The sequence below is a fragment of the Nomascus leucogenys genome, chromosome 7b, assembly GCF_006542625.1.
Source record: "Nomascus leucogenys isolate Asia chromosome 7b, Asia_NLE_v1, whole genome shotgun sequence".
In the NCBI taxonomy this organism is placed as follows: domain Eukaryota; kingdom Metazoa; phylum Chordata; class Mammalia; order Primates; family Hylobatidae; genus Nomascus; species Nomascus leucogenys.
In genome coordinates this window covers 63,421,720-63,443,327 of record NC_044387.1, presented here as the reverse complement: position 1 = coordinate 63,443,327, position 21,608 = coordinate 63,421,720, and the positions used below count along the sequence as shown (strand labels likewise).

At 35.6% G+C, this 21,608-nt stretch overlaps 1 protein-coding gene across 5 annotated transcripts in view; it reads left to right on the top strand.

Moving 5' to 3' along the window:
• INPP4B (inositol polyphosphate-4-phosphatase type II B) overlaps positions 1-21,608 on the top strand; it is an 837,221-nt gene that overhangs the window by 385,329 nt on the left and 430,284 nt on the right. For all 5 annotated transcript variants that reach the window (XM_003257752.4, XM_030816186.1, XM_030816183.1 and 2 more), the window contains exon 3: positions 8,491-8,554. The gene's annotated coding sequence lies outside the window, so the exon portion shown is untranslated. The remainder of the gene's footprint in view (positions 1-8,490; positions 8,555-21,608) is intronic.

Genomic DNA, 21,608 nt, shown 5'->3' with positions numbered 1-21,608 from the left:
CTATTTTGATCATTAATTAAAAATAACAGCATTTGGTGATAGCCAGTATTGTTATTTTCCCATTTTATAGATGAAAAAAGCAGACTTAAAGAAGTTAGGTAACTTCTTCATGGAGATAAAGTTAAAGAATAGTGAGATGGAATTTTACGTGGAGTTTTACCTGCTACACAATCCATAGTCATAAATGAGATATACAACTTTCAACACAGCTTTTTACATTTAACATTTTAAATGTATAATGGTATAAGCCATTTTAAACTCCTCATTAACGTCTTTTTAATAGTGACCTAATATTCCATCAAATTAGTTAATGCAATTTATTCAAAGATTTCTCTATTGTTGAATATTTAGGATGTTTCTATTTCTTTCCTACTTTAGTCATATTGTGGTAATTTGTGCATATAACTTTTTTCTACATTTAGGATTATTTCTCTAGAATGGAAATCCAAAATTAGAATTACTAGAGCAAAGAATATGAAAACATATTTTGAGAAGCCAATGTCACACTTTTATTTAATGATAAAGAAACAAGCTCATTAATTTATTCAACATTCAACATATTTATTGCATGCCTCCCACATGCTGGCTGTGGTACCTGTAATGTCATGATAAATATTTGACAGTCATTTGTCTAAACAGCATCACTGTATAGTGGGTATTAAAATAGGATGTGCCTGAAATGAGCATCTTGTGCTAACCACATATGGTGAGAATGCTTCCTAGATTTTCTGGGACAGGGTAGGAACACTTTTAGAGTTCTTAGAAAATACTCTTGGGAATGTAGGAAAGTAGCATTCAAAGCAATCTCAAAATAGCATCAAGTATGAACTTTTTCTTCTTTGCCAATTTGTTAGATGAAATACTGTTGATCATTGTTTATAATGGTTATTTCCTTGAGTATTAATGAAGTTGAACATTTTTCATATGTTTATTCATGAATTGTTTCTTCATTGTGAAGCATCTTTTAAATATTTCTCATTTGATATTTAGTATTTGTACAAAATAGATTTTGGTATATTGCCTTTGTTGCAAATAATTTTATATCTGCTCCTATTTTTTTTTAACTAGGGAAGTTTTTATGTAGCCCAGTCTGCTAGGCATTTTCTTTATAATTTATTCTAGCACTTAAAAGCTTCAGAAGTAGAATTGACCACTCCAAAAAAGTATAAAAATAATCAATTCCATTTTTCTTTATTTTTTATTTTGTATTATATTTGTATTTACTTCCATAATACATCTGGAATTTATATCCCTGTCTAATGGGACATAATTGATTTTATTCTAAAAAGGCAACTGTCTCAACAATCATTAAATACTTTATTTCTTTTTTATAAATTTGTGGTGCTCACTTTATTATACACTGGGTTTAGGTTCACTATCTATATGCAACCTTGGAGTCCTATACCCATTTATATCAATTTCCATTGTAATAAAAATAATTGTTAATTTTTCCCCACCAGACCTCTGAAGGAATTATATTGTCCCTTTAATAATTAGTACAGTGCTTGGCATATGACAGGCATTATATATTTGTTGAATGAGCAAATGTATAAAATTGAATGTTTCTGGGCTACCCATGTTTTCCCACTAATCTGTAAATCACTTTCTCAGCCATTTCTTCACTGTGTTACATGTTATGTCACAAAATATATTTTATCATTAGAGCAAAACATTTTAATATTCATATTCAGAATATTCTTTATGATCTAGAATACTTTCTTCAAATGAACTTTGGAAAATTTTAAGAGCTTCTAAAATTATTTTCATTAGAATTTTCATTGGAATTATACTAAAAATATAAATTAATTTGGAAGGAACTGTATTTATGCTGTAAATATTTCCCCACTTACACGTGTTACAGTTCTTTACTTCTCTTTATAGCTTCTATAATTTTCCTTACAGAGTTATTCATAATTTCTTTATTGATTTTGTTGTTACTGCTGTAGTAATTTGGATTATTATTGCTGCTATTGGGAGCTGCATTCATTTGGAAATTTTATTTTCTGTTTTTTGCTATTATATAGAAAAGCTATTGCTGCAAATTTACCTTGCATCCTTGAACTTTGAGTTATTTTATTAATTCTAATAGAAATTTTGTTTTTACAATTTTTCTGTTGACCTGAAGGCTATGTTGAGAATGCCATTGTCAGCTTAATTCTACTTTGCCTTTACAATTAGGGATGGAAACTGAGCAACAACTATAAGATTTTTCAAACCTTTGGGAAATTTGATTTAATTTTAAGATTTATCTTAAAAATAGTTTAATCTAGATTCTAGTAACTATATGTGAATAATTTCTAAGACACATATTTTAATGCTGAACCTGTTAGGAAACAAATGTATGGGTTCTCAGAACCCATGAAAACCCGTTGTCTTAGTTCATTTATATTGCTATAAAGGAACACCTGAGGCTGGATTATTCATAAAGAAAAGAGGTTTGTTTGGCTTATGGTATTGCAGGCTTTGCAAGAAGCATGGAATGAACACTTGCATCTGATGAGGGCTTCAGGCTACTTCTATTCATCGTGGAAGGGGAAGGGGAAGGGGAGCCAGTGTGTGCAGAAATCACATGGTAAGAGCAAGAGGGGAGGTTCCAGGTTCTTTTTAAGAATCAGCTCTTGTGGAAACTAATAAAGTGAGGACTCACTTACTCCCCCCGGAAAGGGGCATTAATCTATTCATGAGGGATCCACCCCCATGACTAAGGCACCTCCCATTAGGCTTCATCTCCATCATTTGGGATCAAATTTCACCATGAGGTTTGGAGGAGCTAACCTCTGAATCACAGCAGCCATATTGCAGAATTTGCTGACTTACATGGCATGATCTCTCCTTGATCTCTTCTAAATTCTATCTCACTCAGCTTCTGCCTTTGCTATAATATCCCAAAACCTCTCACTGATCTGGGCCCTTAACCTGGAGTTATTCAGGCTATTTGGGGTCAGCACAAGGCCCAAGTTTCTTCCAGGGGGTAAGATGGAAAAGACAAATAGTCAGCTCTGAATTTAGCTATATCCCCATCACACCAGGATCCTGGGGTACAAAAATAAAAAGGATGTTATGAAAACCTCATTCAGGGCTGTGTTAATTTGCTTTTGTATCATGGTAAAGAAATACTCGGAGCTGGGTAATTTATAAGCAAAAGAGGTTTAATTGGTCCATGGTTTTTCAGGCTTTACAGGAGGCATAGTACTGGAAATCTGCTCCTGATGAGGTCTCAGAAAGCTTCCACTTATGGTGGAAGGCAAAGGAAGAGCAGGTACATCACATGGTGAGAGGGGGAGCAAGAGAGGGAGGGGAGGTGCCACTTTCTTTTAAATAACCAGATATTGCATGAACTCAGAGCAAGAACTCACTTATCACCAAGAGAGTGGTGCTAAGCCATTCATGACGGATCCTCTTCCATGATCCAGTCACCTCTGATCAGGCCCACCTTCAACATTGAGAATCACATTTCAACATGAGATTTGAACGGGACAAACATCCAAACCATATCATTTTGCCCCTGGACCCCGAAATCTCTTGTCTTTCTCACATTTCAAAATACAAATCATGCCTTTCCAATAGTCCCCCAAAGTCTTAACTCATGCAAGCATTAACTCCAAAGTCCCAAGTCTAAAGTCTCATCTAGAAATTAGTTCCTTCCATCTATGAGCCTGGGAGATTAAAACAAAACAAAACAAACAAACAAAAACTAGTTATTTACTCTCCAGATACAATGGTGGTACAAGCATTGGGTAAACATTCTCATTCCAAAAGGGGAAAGATTGGCCAAAAAGGGTGGCAATAGGCCCCACACAAGTCAGAAACCCAGCAAGGCTGTCATTAAACCTTAAAGCTTCAAAACAATCTCCTTTGACCTCATGTCCCACATCCTGGTGTGAGGGCTGGACTCTCATGGCCTTAGGAAGCCCTGCCCTTGTGGCTTCTGTGGGTGCAGTCCACACGGCTGCTCTCCTAGGCTAGAATTGAGTGCTTGCAGCTTTTCCACGCTGAAGCTGCAATCTACTGGTGGCTCTACCATTCTCAGGTCTGGAGGTCAGTGACCCCCTTTCCACAGCTCTACTAGGCAGTGCCCTGGTGGGGACTCTTTGTGGGTCTCCAATCCCACATTTCCCCTCCGCATTGCCCTAGTAGAGTTTCTCTGTTGGGGCTCTGCACTGGTGATAGGCTTCTACTTGGGCAACCAAGCTTTCCTATACATCCTCTAAAATCTAGGTGGGAGTGGCCAAGCCTCCTTCACTCTTGCATTCTGTGCACCTGCAGGCTTAACACCATGTAGAAGCAACCAAGGCTTATGGCAGCTTGTGCTCTTCACAGTGGCAGCCTGAGCTGTACCTGTACCTGAACCCCATTGAGCCAAGGTTAGAGATGGAGTGGCCAGGATGTTGAAAGCAATGTCCCAAGGCGGATCAGGGCAATGCAGCCCTGAACCTGGCCCCTGAAACTATTCTTTCCTCCTAGGCCTCTGGGCCTATGATGGCAGGGGCTTCCTTGAAGACTTCTAAAATGCCTATGAGACCTTTTTCCCATTGTATTAGATATTTGCACTTGGCTCCCTTTTAGTCATGCCAATCTCTCTAGCAAGTAGTTGCTCTGCAGCCTGCTTCAATTCCTTTTCTGAAAAATGCTTTTTTTTTTCCCTCTGCCACATGATTGGGCTGCAAATTTTTCAACCTTTTACACTCTGCTTCCCTTTTAATTGTAAGTTCTAACTTTAAGTCATTTATTTGCCTTGTATCTGATTTAAGTTGTTAGAAACAACCAGATCACATATTGAATGCTTTGCTGCTTAGAAATTTCTTCTGCCAGATACCCTAAGTCATCAGTCTTAAGTTCAAATTTCCACAGATTCCTAGGACATGGACAGAATGCAGCCAAGTTCTTTGCTAGGGATTAAGAAGGGTGACTTTTATTCTGGTTCCCAGTAAGTTTCCCATTTTCATGTGAGATCTCTTCAGCCTCGACATCACTGTCTCTGTCTGTGTCAGCATTTTCGTCACAACCATTTAACCAGTCTCTAAGAAGTTCCAAACTTTTCCTCATCTTCCTGCTTCTTCTGAGCCCTCCAAATTCTTCCAACTTCTGCCCATTATCCACTTCCAAAGCTGCTTCCATATTTTCTGGAATCTTTATAGTAACACCCCATTCCTTGGTACCAATTTTCTGTCTTAGTTTGCTTTTGTGTTGCTATAAAGGAATACCTGAGGCTAGGTAGTTTATAAATAAAAGAGATTTATTTGATTCACAGTTCTGTAGGTTCCACAGGAAGTGTGGTGACAGGATTTGCTCCTGGTGAGGCCTCAGAAAGCTTCCAATTATGGTGGAAGGCAAAGGAGAAGCAGGCACATAGATGGTGAGAGAGGGAGCAAGCTGGGGAGGAGGTGTCACACTCTTTTAAACAACCAAATATCATGTGAACTTGGAGCAAGAACTGACTTATCACCAAGGGGATGTTGCTAAGCCATTCATGAAGGATCCTCCCCCAGGATCCGGTCACCTTCCACTAGGCCTCATCTCCAATGCTGGGAATCACATTTCAACCTGAGATGTGGAGTTGACAAACATCCAAACCCCATATCAAAGGCCAAAAAAGGAATGGATACAGGGACCAAAGAAGGCACTGGCCTATATAGAATAAGGTGGAAGCACAATAAGAGGCCACCTCAATTTTTTTGGAATATTGTGCATTTTAATTCTAAACAATAATGTTCAATTCAGTTTAACACCCAGAAGTTGTTTAACACAGAAATTCGAATTTTCTATTGAAAGAAAATTTCTATGTCCTAATTAAAGAAAATATCCTATTTGGTCATTTATCATAAAGATAATGATAAATGTTAAATAAGGTCTTGTTTGCATTAACTCTGTGGGATGTGTATTTAAGGTGACTATACACTTCAGTGGGTTTTAGTAAATATTGGTTCTTGCTACATGATGGGAGCTGACAAGTAATGAATGACCCCATAATGGGAACAAAAAAAGTCTGAAAGACTCAGGCTCACATAAGACAGTTGATCTTTCTGCATCATAAACTTTTGTCCTTTGGACTTGCACAGTTATCCAGTTTATATCTGATGTATACACTCATTGCTATATAAAGTGTTACCCGTCTTGTGTATGCATTACTGGTATTTAAAAAAATTATTCAAGGGCTTGTTTGGACACTATGGACTATATGAGACTATGTTGGCCTCTGTATGTTCATATTTTATTTGCAAGGTAAACTCATCACCTTTGCAGAAGTAATGTCAACTAAAACATCCAGAAGAGATGTGTAGTCATCTGTTCTGTTAATAAGGACAGGACACTGCCATCTACTCTGTACAACAGAGCACAATGCTTAGCTTTGGGTAGATTTAAATAAGATGAAAGATAAATTATGATTTTGTTCAAGTGTTAAAATAAAACTATCTCAGACACTTAAGGACCACAAAAATTTAGACCAAAGTATCTTGTAAATTCTACCTGATGAAAGTTTGATATAGCGAACATATGACTTTTCTATATTATTTTCTGTTTTGAATTTAGTAATAAGCAGATGGTTTGTATTTTCTTTAGTTGCAACTAAGTGATCAGTTTCGTGATTTATCTTATTATGAAACATGTTTTTTTTTTCTTAACACTTATCTTAAAAGCACCTCTGGGTCTACTGGGCTCAAAAAAATGAGAAATCTAAAGAAAAATTGGAATATTTTATTTTCCCCAAATTAAATGAGTCCTGGTATAATTTAAAGCTTATTCTTTGTAGTTTCACCTGCTGATATTGAAAACAATACAGAATGATGAGAGATATATGATAATGTGAATGAGAAAATTTTATATCTCATCTGCATTATTGACATTACTGAGGGAAGGTTTCTTTCAAATAAGGTACAATGGTTAAAGAACAACTTTAATCCAATGAGTTACTACATCTTTTGACCAAATAATATGAAATCTTGGTAACTGATAGTAAATTTACAATTTGAAAATGATTCCTGATAATAAAATAGAGAAAAGAACCAGGTAACATTTTTTATATACATATTAAATTATATATAATAGTAAATTGTTTTATAAATAGCATGATATATAGTGGTAAAATGCCCAAACTCTGGAACCAGATCAGTGGTTTTAAATTCAAATACTACTCTTTACCTGTGGGACTCTGACTGAATTACTTCACCTGTCTTTGCCAAATTCTCTCTCTATAATAATAATGGTACCTCCCTCATAGGGTGGTTGTATTGGGGGTCCCCAAGACTACCTTTAGGCTGAATGTTTTACTAATGTATCAGTCTGTTATCATGCTGCTAATAAAGACTTACCTGAGACTGGGTAATTTATAAAGGAAAGAGGTTTAATTGACTCACAGTTCTGCAGGGCTGGGGAGGCCTCAGGAAACTTACAAGTATGATGGAAGGGGAAGCAAACATGTCCTTCTTCACATGGTGGCAGCAAGGAGCAAAAGGGGGAATATCTTATAAAACCATAAGATCTTGTAAGAACTCACTCACTATCGCCAGAACAGCAGCACTGGGTAACCACCCCCATGATTCAATTACCTCCCACCAGGTCCCTCCCACAACATGTGGGGATTATGGGAACCGTAATTCAAGATGAGATTTGGATGGGGATACAGCCAGACCATATCATCTAAGATACAGAAAAGCTGTATAATTATAGTCATGCTTTATTATAGCAAAAGTATACAAATTAAGAACAGCAAAGAGAAAGGTTCATGGTGCAAAGTCTAGGAACAAACTCCCAGGTATCGTCTCCCAGTGGAGTCACACGGAGGTGTGATTAAAGCTGCCAGCAAAATGATATGTAACCCATGAAGTGTGGTAAACCAGGGAAACTCAGCCAAGCTTTGGTTTCTGGAGTTCTATTAGATGTCACTCACATAAGCATGCAGCACTGGATGATTCAGACACCAGAACCCCTTCCCACAAGCAAAAATAAACGTTCATCATAAATCACATTTTAGAATAAATTTATCTGATCTAACTGAAACAGCATAGCTTAAGGCCTCGTGCATACAAAACACCCTTATCAGGTAGACTCTTCCAGGATTTCAGAGGTTATCTCCCAGAAGCTAGCTGAAGGCCAGACCTGAAGATTCACCTTTCTTTGTGATGGGCAGAGTTTGAGTAATTCAGGCCTGCTGAGTTAACCCTTTCTTGCCAAGTAGTTATGAGGAATAAATGAGTTAATCCATGTAACTTAAAATAGTGCCTGGCATAGGATAGTACTTGGCACACTTAAGCAGCAAACAAGGATCAGCTATAATTTATTCTAGAGGGGCTCTATGGGCTGAATGAAGCTGACTAATTTGGGATAGAAATAAGAAATAGCTATGTTCCATGAATCTTGTGATGACGATAAATCCCCAAGTTTGAATGATGGGCATTATAAGCATATTAAACACTTTACCTATGGGTGCTTTAGTAAGAAAATTTCCAGTAAACACTAAATCCTGACTTTTTTTCGTTTTGTTTTTTGCAGAGCCTTGAAACCAGCAAAACAATAATCAAAGAGCAGTTCTGTCAAGGAAAACAACATAAATCAGGTACAAGAGTTATTCTTAACATGTAACATTAACACATTATATTCATTTAAACTGATGATTAATTCCAGCTTATTATCAAAATATTTTACAATAATGCCAGTTAGGTGTTTTAGCATATGTGTGACTGCATGTTATAGATGACTGGCCAAATTTTATAGACAAATTAATTTCTATAAATACATTAAACTAATTTTGAGGGTTTTAGTTAGGTGAGGCCTAGCCTAGGCAGAAATGTGAAGAAATTAAGAAATTAATATTATTACTTATTATTAAATTAATGCATATGCACTGAAGTTTTTTTATTTGGGAAACACTCATCTGTAAGGCGATTTTATAGAACTGGACAAATCAGGCAGTACTTACAGTCCAGTAGAGGAGATTCAGTAGATATCAATATATAAGTCAAAGCTGTGATAAATGCTATGATGTAAAATAACAGAATTCTGTGGGATAAAATATTGGGAGACAAAGAATCTACTGTGGATTGGGTAGACAGAGGCTATTTCTCTGGAAGATGACATTTAAACTAAGACCTAAAGTATGAGAATAAAGAGTCCCAGGCAGATGGAACAGCATGGAACAAAGAAAATAAATGAAGAAAAAAAGAAAGAAAATAATTGAAAGAATAGTGTGGCTACAGTGAAGTCACAGAAGGCAAGAGAGTTATAAAACGAAGCTGGGTTGAAAATAAGATGAAAAGCCCAGCCCCATAGGTCCTTAATATTCACTGTAAGATGCCTTTGGACTTGCTCTGCTTGCATTTCTGTGTGATGTCATTTGGTCTTCTCTCCCGGTCCCCTGAATATTGGTGCTTTCGAATCTATCACCTGACCTCACCTTACCCCAATGTGTGTGTGTGTGTGTGTGTGTGTGTGTGTACTTTTATTTAATATTTCCTGAAGTCGTTTCCAGGATTATATTGGGAAATCTTTCAAAAGTTTACCTCTTGGGAATATGCATTTTTAAGAAGTTTCTTTTCTACCTGAGACTGGCCTGCTTTTAGGGAGCTTGACCAATGTTATGGCTATGCGCATTAAACCATGTTAGATAATTTTCTAGAATCTTGATAATGCAAGCCAGAAAAAATCTGTTTGCTTCATTGGTTTATTTTTTTCCAGCTGAAGATTTTTCTTGACCTTAATTATATGGTTAATTGCCTCAAATCCTGATTATATTTCACATGTGAAAATATAGCCTCAGGTAACAAGAACAACTGGAGCAAAAACTTCCTAAATAATTTTCAACATTAGCGTTAGTAATGTTGGTTCTCTTAAACAGAGAAAAACTACACAAATTGCTGTTTACATCTCAGATAATCTGAATCATATTTCTTTCCTTTGAAAATGCTTATTCTCTTTGATTTATAAAGTTTTATAATGCAGACTTCTGAAAAAGTCTTGAAGTAAGGCAAATGACTTGGGGTAATGCCTACTTTAGTACTTTAAAGAATGATTTGATCTTTAAGAAATAGCTATGTTCCATGAATCTCACTCTGTCACTCAGGGTCTCACGGTGTCACTCAGGCTGGATTGCAGTGGTGCAGTCATAGGTCACTGCAGCTTTGACCTCCCAGGATCAGGTGATCTTCCCACCTTAGCCTCAGTAGCTGGGACTACAGGCATGCACCACCATGCCTGTCTAATTTTTTGTAGAGATGGAGTTTCAGCATGTTTCCTAGGCTTGTCTTGAACCCCTGAGCTCAAATGATCCGCCCATCTTGGCCTGCAAAAGTGCTGGGATTATAGGTGTGAGTTACCATGTCGGGCCAATGATGTGATTTGATATAAAATGTGGAGATCTTGTCTTTGCAGCACTAAAAGTCTGAAAAACCCAGAGCTGACTTATGCTTATTCTGGAAGAGAAGTTTTCAGCATACGTGTTAGAAACAGCATCGACTTTTTTAGACCAATTCAGCATCTTCCAATTAAGTTGACTGTTATTAAAAACTGAGACAAACATCACAGAATTTCCTAGGATTTCATAACTTACAGACAAAATGGCTTGTTTCATTCCAGAAAGACAAGAGACAGCTGCTTTTTAATTACTACTCTTGCCATTTGCTTCCTACTAGAGATGTGTCTCAAACGTGGAATCTAATTAGAAATCTTAATTGAAAATGGATTCTTAAAAAAAGAAAAGAAAGAAAATAGACCAACATTGAAACATAAATGTAGGAAGAAAAACATCATATTCCAGCTGGATTGAATAATCACCTATCTGAAAGTTAGTTGGCCTCTGGAGAGCATGTTATCTGACACCAAACTGAACTTTACTGTTTCCTTTTACAGGAGGAATTTTCCAAACCAAATAAGGAGTCTTGTAATCTGTAAATTATTGTTTTCAGAGATTATATTTTTCTCAGGATAAAAGCAATGGTTGTGAATTTTGAAGCCTGGGTTAAATCCCAGCTGCTTTACCTATTTCTAGTGTGACCCTGGACAAATTTTGTAACTATTCTTAGTCTCAGTTAACTCTTCTCTAAAATGGGATTTGCAAATCCTGTTTTTCAACGTTGTTTCTGTCTTGTTGCTCTCTTGACTGGCACATTGACTGGTATATAGTAGTGTATCTAGATATAGTAAGTTCTGGAAAGGAAGGGAAGGAAGTTAAAAAAAGCAAGGAGGCTAATTTTGAGAACATATATCTAAGACAATATTACAAATACAAAACATTGAGAAAGTGCTTCTGTACACTGGAGGCAAAGACTTAAAGGCACATTCATTTATCCTTTTATTAAAAGTATTTTTTCTTGTGGATGTTCTAGATTCTGCTATCCAGATTTAAACTCCTATTAGAGGCATAGTAACATATAATTTCTGAATTACAGCACTTTGCATGCTGCTAAGCTTGATAGATGCTCAATTAGTATTTGATTGATTGAGTGAAGCTATGAACTAACAGTGCTAGGATGCAAATAGCCCAAATTGTCCTATTCTCTGGTTTACAAACATCGTATCTAACATCTAGAGTAAGAGAAATTATGGTTCTCTGTGATTTTTTTCATTCACTGACAGTAGAGATTCTAGCCAAACTGAATAATCACCCATCTGAAAATGTGCTGCTTCTGCTTGCACTGCTACCATCAGATTGGCCAGTTTGCTATTATTTGTGCATATTCCACATTACTACATTTTTGTCTTTACTCATATTTTTAATATCCTCCATTGTCAATATTCTCTTCCGTATTTTCTTTCCCATTCTTCCTCCTTTCTTCTTCATTTCACTCTTCTTCCTCTTCCTTCCTTTTATCTACCCTCATGTTTTTGATGCAAAAATTTATTAAATTCTTATAAAAATAATTGCCTCCATGAAACTGTCCTAGATATTTCCTGAGATAATGATCTTATCACCTTTGTGTTTGTTTTCTTCATTTTTTTGTTTTCAGGCACTGTCCTTTGGTCCATATCTGTGAAAACTGAGCCTGAAACACAGCCAGTGAAAGTCAAGCAACACAATATGCAAATGCCTCTTTCCTTCAATCCCCTACTCTACCCTGTTAACCTTTACTAACAAACAAATACAAAAACACCAAGGGAATGTCCCACTGGCAAAGCTTGCTGCTTCCTTCCACACTGCTTTCTAGGTTACTGGTGGGATGAATTTAGGCCATGATCACCAGGCTGCTGCCATATCAGTTGTCTGAATCAGGCTGGCTTTTTGAATGAGTCCTTAATCTTTGCTCCTATTTTCCTCAAAGTCAGGAGCCAGGCTCTGCAGCACAGTGAGCTAGCTGTCTTAATTCCCAGGACACCTGCCTGCATCACTTTCCTTGTGGCCTTAACTTACTTTGAGTATTTCTCCCTGGTTTATGACTTGGATATACACATAAGGCTGAGAACTCCTCTTCCACAGAAGCCTGTTCTACTGTTTCTCTATCAGCCACACCAAACCGAAGGGAGCCTCATTTTTATTGATGTGTATTCAGATCAAATTGAAGTGTATCAATTAAGTCGCGGCAATTGGGACTCTTGGCTCCTTTAGAGATGAGTGAATATTTCTGTCCCAGTTTTATCCTTCTTACTGCCTTGTCAAATTGATTTTTGTTTGTTCCTTTTTTTATTCCTGCAATTCTTTTAATTGATTTCACATTTGTTATTGTCAAAGCTTTTGAATTGTTCCTCTCTTGGGCCATTTCCCACTCTCCTGGCCATATTAATAATAAATATAATTAAAATAAATAATACCATAGTATTTAGTGACCACTTCTAAAATATTTTTTGTTTTTATTCACTGTTTAAAATTTACATACAGTAAATTTTTCACCTTTTGGCATATAGTTCTTTGAGTTTTGACAAATGCACACATTTGTGCAGCCACAACCACAATCAAAGCCCAGAACACTTAATATCATTCCACAAAACTTCCCTCTTCCTGTCCATTTATGGTCAAACTCTTTTGCTTACTTACTGGACTTTTTCTACCCCTATCATTCTGCCTTTCCTATTTATGCCATTAAAATAGAACCCTAGTACACAGCCTTTTGAGCTGGCCACCTTTTACTTACCATATTGTGCTTGACGTTCACCCATTTGTCTCTTTATTCCTTTTTTATTTTATTTTACAGGTTTATCACTGTAAAACTGTCCTTTTACAGTTTGAAGATCTTTAGGGTTGTTTTGGATTTTTAGTTATTTTTTAAAAGCCACTAAAAGCATCTGTGTCCAGGTTTTTGAGTAATCAAAGATTTCATTTCTCTTGACTAAACACTTAGAAGTTAGATTGCTGAGTCATATTGTGTGTATTTATTTTTATAAGAAACTACCAGACTGGAGCAGGTATGGTAGCTCATGCCTGGAATCCCAGTACTTTTGGAGGCCAAGGTGGGAGGATTGCTTGAGCTCAGGAGTTTGAGACCAGCCTGGGCAACATAGTGAAATACTGTCTTTAAAAAACAAAAACAAACAAACAAAACTACCAGATATTTTCCCAAAGTATCTATACTATCTTGTGTTCCCACTTGCGGTGTATGAGAGATCCAGTTGGTTAACAGCCTTACCGGAGACTGGTATTGTCAGTCTTCTAGAATGATTTATAGTTATTCTAATAAGTATGTAGTAATAGTTCTCTGTGGTTTTAATTTATATATTCTTAATGACTAATGACACAACATTTTTTCCACGTGCTTATTTTAGCATCAATATATCTTATATGTTTTCTTTGGTGTAGTGTCTATTTACATTATTTGCCCATTGTTTTTTAATGAATACTTTTGTTTTCTTTTAGTTTCAAAAGGCCATTAAATATTCTATATTGAAATTCCTGATCATATATAAGTTTTGCAGATATTTTTTCCAATGTGTAGCTTGTCTTTTCATTTTCTCAACGCTGTCTTTCACAGAGTGAAAGTTTTCAACTTCAATAAAGTCAATTTTACAAATGGTTTTCTTTTATGGACTGTCCTATGTTTTGTGTCATATTAACAAATCTTTACCAAGGTCTATAGGATTTCCTCCTATATTTTCCTGTATAAGCTTTATAGTTTTAGGTTTTGTAATTAGATTATTAATAGTGAGTTAATTGTGTAAGGTCTGAAATGTGTTTTTTTAATTCTTTTGCACATGAGTATTCAATTGTTACACTATTTATTTAAATAATTATTTTTTCTATCCATTGAATTGCCTTTGAATCTGTAAAAAATAATTGATTGTGTATGCATGTATTGTCTCTGTCTTATTATTCTGTAACTATTCTTCTTCCAAGGTCTTGTTATTTTTTTAAATTAAGTAGTTTGAGTTCTCTGATATTGTTCTGCTTTCTCAAAACTGTTTTTGCTATTCTTTCTTTGCCTTTCCATATACAGTTTAGAATTAGCTTTTTCTTGATATCTACTAAAATTCTTGCTTGGATTTTGATTTATTTATATTCAATCATCTATAGATCAGTTTGGACAAAATTGACCTTTTACCAATAATGAGTCTTCTAATCCATGAGCACAGTCTATCTCTCTATTTAAATAGATCTTATTTTATTTTGTTCATCAATGTTTATAGATTATAGCACATAGATTCTATATAAAGAATGAAACTGAAATTTTACGTTCTTTATATTTTATATTCTATATAAAGAACATAAAGCAAAACTGGAGGAATCACATTACCTGACTTCAAATTATATTACAGAGCTATAGTAACAAAAACAGCATAGTACTGGCATAAAAACAGACACATAGACCAATGAAATAGAATAGAGAGCCCAAGAACAAAGCCACACACCTACAGTGAACTCAGTTTTGACAAAATTGTCAAGAACATACACTGTGGAAAAGACAGTATTTTCAATAAATGAGGCTGAAAAAACTGGATATTCATAAGCAGAAGAATGAAACTAGATCCCTATCTTTCACCACATACAAATCAAAATGAATTAAAGATTTACATCTAAGACTTCAAACTATGAAACTACTACAAGAAAACATTGGGAAAACTCTCCAGGACATTGTTCTGAGCAATATTTCTTGAGGAGTACCCCACATGCATAGACAACCAAAGCAAAAATGGACAAATTGGATCACATCAAGTTAAAAAGTTTCTTTGCAGCACTGGAAACAGTCTACAATATGAAGAGACAATTCACAGAATTGGGAGGAAATATTTGCATACTGCCCATCAGACAAGGGGTTAATAATCAGAATATATAAGAATCTGAAACAACTCTATAGAAAAAAATCTAATAATCTTACCAAAAATGGGCAAAATATTTGAATAGACATTTCTCAAAAGAAGACAACAAATAGCAAACAAGTATATGAAAAGGCACTCAACATCACTTATCATAAGAGAAATGCAAATCAAAACTTCAATGATATATCGTTTCACCCCAGTTAAAATGCTTTTTATCCAAAAGACAGGAAATAGCAAACGCTGGCAAGAATGTGGAGAAAGGGAACCCCCATACACTCCTGGAGGAAATGTAAATTAGTACAGTCACTATGAAAAACAGTTTGGTGTTTCCTCAAAAGACTGAAAATAGAGCTACCATATGATCCAGCAATCTCACTGCTGGATATATACCCACAAGAAAGAAAAACAGTATAGAGAAGAGATACCTGTATTCCCATGTTTGTTATAGCACTGTTCACAATAGTTGAAAGTAGGCTAAATGTCCATAAACAGATGAATGGATAAAGAAAATGTGGTACATATACACAATGGAATACTCTTCAGCCATAAAAAAAGAATGAGATCCACTCATTCCAACAACATGGATGGAACTGGAGATCATTATGTTAAGTGAAATCAGGCAACCTCAGAAAGACAAATATATGTTCTCACTTATTTGTGTGATCTAAAAATCAAAACAATTGAACTCATGGACTTAGCAGGTAGAAGGATGGTCACCAGTAAGCTTGGAAGAGTATCTTTAGGGGCAGATGGGGATGGTTAATGTGTACAAAAATAATTAGAAAGAATGAATTAAGGCCTAATATTTAATAGCATAATAGAGTGACTATGGTCAATAATAACTTAATCATGTATATTAAAATAACTAGTGTAATTGAATTATTTGTAACACAGAGTATAATTGCTTGAGGAGATGGATGCCACATTTGCCAAGATGTGATTATTTAACATCATGAAATAATGAGGTTTTGATACCTCATAAATATATACACCTACTATGTACTCACAAAAATTTAAAATATAAAAATTATTTAAACTGTATATTCACAGAATTGTATGTGCAACCATCACTACAATCAATATTGGAACATTTTTATTTTTTCAAAAAGAAACCTTACACCCCTAAAGCCATCACCTCAATTTTTCTCCAACTTCCTCAGCTCTAGGCAGCCACTAATCTACCTTTTGTCTCTATAGATTTGTCTCCTCTGAACATTTTCCATGAATAGAATTATACAATATGTGGTTCTTTCACGTAGTATAGTTTTCAAGTTTCATCCATGTTTGCAGGATGTATCAGTACTTCATTCCCACCCCCACCTTTATTCTGGTATAATTGAAAATAAAAATGGTATATAATAAACTCACTTATTTCTAACTTTCTTTTCTAGAAAATTTTGGAATTTCTATGTAAACAGTTATGTTGTCTGCAAACAGCAATGGCTTTATTTTTCGCTTTTCAGTATGTATGTCATTTTTTTCTTTTCCTAGCTTTATTGCATAGGTACCATACCTCCAATGTACAGAGGAGAGATTAAAGTGAACATCCTTGTCTTATTCTCATTTTTATGGGCAAAGAATCAAGGATTTTATCATTCACTATGCCCATTATCAGATTAAGGATCTGGCTGTCAGTTTTCTTTGTAGCTTTTAACTACGAATTCAATTTCTATGAAAGGCATAGAATTATTCAGGTTATCTTTTTCTTCTTGAGTGAAATTCGGTTGTGTCATTTAAGTAATTGGTCAACTTTATCTGTTTTTTGTTTACCTTCATAATATCAGAATATTTCCTTATCATATTAATGTTTATGGTCTATAGTGATATCCTATCTTCCATTCCTGATACTGGTAATTTATATATTTTCTGCTTTCTTTGTCAGTCCAGGTAGAGGTTTATCAATTATATTAACCTTTTCAAACAATTAATTGTTGATTTCATAGATCTTCTCTATTTTAAATTTTCAAAGCATAGTTCATTTATTTGAAACTTCTTTTCTAATGTAAGCACTGTATATTTTCCTATGAGCAGCATGTTAGCTGCATCCAACAAATCTGATAAAGGAGTGTGTTTCCTAGTTCCCAAATGTTTGTATCTTCCAGATATTTTTTGTTATTGAATTCTAGTTTAATACCATTGTGGTTTAAAAACATTATATGATTTCATTTTTTTTAATTTTTCATTATTTTATGGTTCATGTCAAAGAATGGGCACTATTCTTTGATCAAAACCATGAGAAAGCAAAGGAGGAAAATGAAAACTTCATTGCATTAAGGTTAACTTCTCCAAATGTTAACTCCTTTCAACAATTTTCCTGTTTAGCTTGTTTTTTTAGAGTCCTTAGGTAGCTTCCTTATTGTATTTACTCCTAATCAGTATGAAGTATAAGCTTTAGCTGCCCTGATGTGTCTTGGCTAGAAATAAAACAATTAACAACTTTGCATGTATGAATCTAAGTCTCTCCAAAATTAGATATTACCATTTTCCCAATTTATTATAAGGGGGACTAAGGAACGGTATGGCTAAGGAAATTGCCCAAGGTCCCAGAGTAAATGGAAAGGCCTAGGCAGTTTGGATCCATAATTGGTCCCAACTATTTTGCTGTACCTCTCTCATGTTGAATTACGATAACGATAAATGCTATATGACATGACAGGGATCCAGATGAGCATTGCAGACTAACATAATGTTAGTGAATACAGGAAAGACTCCAAAACAATAAAAAACAGCCATTCAAAAACAAACATATTAACTTGCCTAGAGAAGAGAACAAAAGCTTGTCAAGAAATTATCAGAGTAGTTCAAAGGATACTACCAGAGTGGGATACTATCAGAGTGGGAAAGAATCAGTGGGTTTTAAGTAGTAAACACGTTCCGGGGTTGGGACGGTGCATAGGGAGGTGTGCAGAAATGAGTTTTATATTGGTTATGCTAATTACAGATTGAAAGCCAGTACTCTGGCAAGGGCAGAATGTGAAAGGAAACTTTTCTACTTACAACAATAAACTTGATATAGTAGGTGCTCAATAAATTCATATGACATGAATTAATCATGATATTTCCTCACTTCTGACACGTAGGGTCAAAACAATCCTAAAAGCTAGTGATCTTTTACTTGAGATTAAGATGAGAAAGGAAGAAGGAAATTCAACACATGTTGTTTTTTTGTGTTCAGTGACATAAATCATATCATACTTTTACACAAAATTTGAGCTCCTATCCTTCTACTACCTCAGTGGCAAGCCTTTATATACCCCAGTTCATCACAGAGAATTAACCCATGTTTCACAAGGCATTTGTTGAATCAGTCCATGATTTCCTCTAGTCCCGGGAGTTGCTTAGAGAAATGCTGAATGAATTTGCAGGTGGAACAATGGCCTGGAACGTCATTATTTATTTATTCTTGTAGATCTTCCACCCAGTTCGAGTTTAGCAGTTAAGTTTTTATTTTTCATTTTTTGCTCTTATTCTCACTGTAGAGCAGTATTATTGAATAAATATTTTAAGGTAGACTGCGTGATTGTGTATATATTGAAGAGTAAGGAAACTGCTTGTGGTAAAAAGAATTAAGATGTATTATGTGTATGCAGTAGACAACAGGGAAAGAGAAAACTTAGTTATGTCATATTATATTCTTTGCAGGTAACCTCAGGGACTCTATGAACTTCTCTGGAGAGCTATAGTGAAATTACAATAATCACGTATATATGTTTTTTCTTGCCTGCCATAATAAAAAGCAGAAGATAAAATTTTAATTAAATTCATTATCTGTCTTACTTTGAAATGTTAAATTTCAAAATAAAATGAGTAATCCATCATCAGAAACAATAGATAATTTAGTCAATACTAATTTGAACCTGAAGTATCATCATAAGGAATTCAGTCAGCTCTAGGAATTAATAATTTGTGATGATGTCTGTATTAGAAATGTCCTGAGGATACAATCAAAGCTTCAGTTTTAGTTTTGCTTTAGCACATGTATTTGACTGATCTTGGGTACATGTGTGTGACTGTGTGCATAAGGATTTTGAAATGTCTGACAGTGCTGAGGCCACACTTCTTTAGAGTCCTCTACTTTGTTGCATGCGAAAAAAGAATCTCCAGCCAAATTATAATTTTCTTTAGTATTTCTGCTTCCTGAGATAGGATGCTAGAAGTCACTGTATTTGGAATTTTCAGTTTGTTTGAAGAAAAGTATCAGAAAAAAACCTGTCACCTTAGGTGTGGACAATGTATTATTTTCCTTTACTTAGATTTCCAGAAGATGTCAGAGAAAGGCACTGAAAAGTCCTTATCCATCCAGCAAACTGTTATATAATGCTCGTGTTCCATTTTTTTAAACCTTTGTTGTGTGATAGCAATTTTATCTTTTCAAGTATATTTGGGGCTCAAGGCTTCACAAGATTTTAAGTAGTAGGCAAAATCCAATGTGTCAGGTGAAGTATTTATAGAAGAAAACGTTTCCATGAAGTTTCAGTCTTTTCGAGAACATCCAATGAAAGTTTCTATCCTTTAGATGACACGTGAGAAGCAACCAAAAGTGTCACACACTGAAGAGCAGAGTAAAAAGCTCACATCAAAACAAAAGGCCTCTTTAAACCCCGGGTGGCCACTGATCAGCTGGATACATGAAAAACTCTTCAGATTTGTCTTTGAGCCTTGGTGTTCCCATTCCTTAAAGGAGATGACTACAAGTTTCTTTATACCTCTTCAATTCTACGTTCTGTTGAAACATTTTACCCCCGTATTTTAAAGACTTAGCTAAACCCTTTCAAAGAGCAGATGGAGATTCCATCAAGCATGTGTTCCCATCTTCACTTTGTAATTCTTCAGGATGCTTTCCCTTTTGCTGAATGACACAGAACAAAATCTAACGCGTCAGATGGCTGACTCACTGCATTCCCAAAGTGGGTCCATGTGCTTCCCTTCAGGACATCGGGTCACTGTTGGAAACTCTTCAAATTCTGGTTCAGATCTGATACCATTTGAGTTATCACAATTAAGGGTGCCTCATCAATGAGTTCATGTCCTTTGCAGGGACATGGACAAAGCTGGAAACCATCATTCTGGGCAAACTATCACAAGGACAGAAAACCAAACACAGCATGTTCTCACTCATTGGTGGGAACTAAACAATGAGATCACTTGGACACAGGGTGGGGAACATCACACACAGAGGCCTGTCGGCGGGTGGGGGGCTAGAGGAGTCATAGCATTAGGAAAAATATCTAATGTAAATGATGAGTTGATGGGTGCAGCAAACCAACATGGCACATGTATACCTATGTATCAGACCTGCACGTTGTGCACATGTACCCTAGAACTTAAAGTATAATAAAAAAAGGGTGCCTTGTCACAGAGATAGACAGAGCACCCCCTTCACTTCATATACATTACTTTTATCCTAATTTGAAACGAGTGAATAACAGAACTGATCTCTGATTTGCAATGAACCAAAAGCTCAGTGCTTCTGTTTGTTCAGCTGAGGTCTCTGCCTTGCTGCTTTGTGTGCTGTCCTTTTAACTGTCAATATTTTGCCAGTTCCAATGATCATGGATTAATCATTGTGATTTGGAATCATTTCTTGACTGGGATTGTAATCTCCAAAAGGCCATCCTATAATTTAAAGAAGCAATAAAAGAAACTATTATCTCTTTGTTAAGTAACCAGAATGCTGGGTCTGGAGAACTGGATGTATCCAATCATTAGAAACTATTTTCAGGCTGGGTGCAGTGGCTCACGCCTGCAACCTTAGCACTTTGGGAGGCTGAGGCAGGCGGATCACTTGAAGTCAGGAGTTTGAGACCAGCCTGGCCAACAGGTTGAAACCCCGTCTCTATCAAAAATACAAAAAATTAGCCAGGCGTGGAGGTGTATGCCTGTAATCCAACTACTCAGGAGGCTGAGGCAGGAGAATCACTTGAATCCAGGAGGCAGAGATTGCAGTGAGCCGTGATAGTGCCACTGCACTCCAGCCTGGGTGACAGAGTGAGACTCCATCTCAAAAAAAAAAAAAAAAAAACAAAAAAAAAAACAGCAACAAAAAAAGGAAACTATGTTCAAACATCAATGATTTTGAATCTTTATTCTTGATGTTTTTGTTCTGGCTTGTCAACTGAAGTATATTTGCATCAAGAACCAGTAAAAGAACCGGAGATGAGTATGTCACAAACACACAGGATACTATAAATAAGATCATAAATACATCTATCGTGTTTTGATTTTCACTTTTCTGTCTATGGGTTGTAGTACTTGGATATTAAATGCTACATTGATAGGTTATACTTTTTTTGGGGGGGGAGTTATTTTTAAGAATTAAGAATAATATAAATAAAAACAGCAAATATAAGATAATGTTTTCTAGTCCTCCTTCTTTTTTTCTATCTCTCTGCCCTAATTTCTTTCTCAAGAAATAATAGAAGTTTGAAAATTTT